Here is a 1318-nt window from a genome sequence, read left to right as displayed (position 1 = left end):
AAGAGAGACAATAGGTGTGGAGAAGGGTGAAGGCGAGTGCGCGTGATATATGTACTTCATAAGCCGAAAAGTAACTTGTGGATAATGGGGGCGATACTTTGATACGATTTACGGCAAGAGGTCGAAGAAGAAGGGGGAAAAAACTCCGAAAGATGTTGCTTTAGAGCTCATATTTATAGCTGAAACTGGGCTATAGATTCTTATTATGGGTAAAACTTCGGAGATAGAAGGACGTTCATGAAGAGGTGAGTAGTTTTTCAGGGTTGAGGGCGGACTCTTCGAAGGTAGACTCTTTGAAGGCGTCGGCGAAGAGTACTTACCAGAAGGTCCCAGGAGGTTCTTCAAGAGATGAGTAGTGTCTCATGGTTGAGGGTAGACAGAATGCAGAGTATTAGAAGGCAGACTCTTTGGGGCAGCGAAGAGTACCTTTGAGAAGGTCTCAGGGTATTCTTCAAGTGAGTAGTTAAGGTTAGACTCTTCGGCAGACTCTTTGGGGGCTGCAAAGAGTACCAGAAGGTCCCAAGATCCTGAGGTGGCAAAGAGTACTTGCCAGAAGTTCTCAGGGTCCTACAAGAGGTGAGTAGTTTCTCGTGGTTGAGGGTAGATTTTTAGAAGGCAGATTCTTTGGTGGCTACGAAGAGTACCTAACAGAAAGTCTCAGGGTACTCTTCAAGATGCGAGAAGTTTCCCATGGTTGAGGGTAGACTCTTTGGCAAAGGCAAAGAGTATCAGAAGGCCTCAGGATCCTGAGACGGCAAAGAGTACTTACCAGAAGGTCTCAGAGTATTCTTCAAGAGGGCTACCGATGGTTGAGGGCGGACTCTTCGAAGACAGAATCTTGGGGGCACCCTTCGAGCGGTGAGCAGTTTCCGATGGTTGAGAGCGGACTGTAGCGGGAGTAGGCTGCGGAAATAAAGGACGAGGGTTGGTGTGTCCTTGTCCTTTATTGGTTAGGTTAGAACAGATTTTACAAGCAGCCCGAAGCCGTGTGTATAATGGAATGGGCAAGATACATGGAGTGCATAATTACGCTTAATTGCATTGGATTGGGTCAGGCTGACAAGCCAGGAGTGCATTACGAATTGGCATCAGGTCACGCGTCCTTTCCTGGTGGGCGCCACGTAATCTATATAGGACTCTTAGAGGGCAGACTCTTCGGGGCGGTGGTGAATACTTACCAGAAGGTCTCAAGCCGTTCTTCAAGAGGCGAGTAGTTTCCGATCGTTGAAGGCAGGCTCTTCGTCAGAATCTTTAGGGGCAGCGAAGAGTACAGAGCTTCTCGGGTTTCTGGTACGTACCAGAAGGTCTCAGGGACCTA

This window comes from Oratosquilla oratoria, chromosome 31 (genome assembly GCF_046742065.1).
Source record: "Oratosquilla oratoria isolate Oo_2021 chromosome 31, ASM4674206v1, whole genome shotgun sequence".
NCBI classification, from domain to species: domain Eukaryota; kingdom Metazoa; phylum Arthropoda; class Malacostraca; order Stomatopoda; family Squillidae; genus Oratosquilla; species Oratosquilla oratoria.
Note: the sequence above shows the minus strand (reverse complement) of the source record.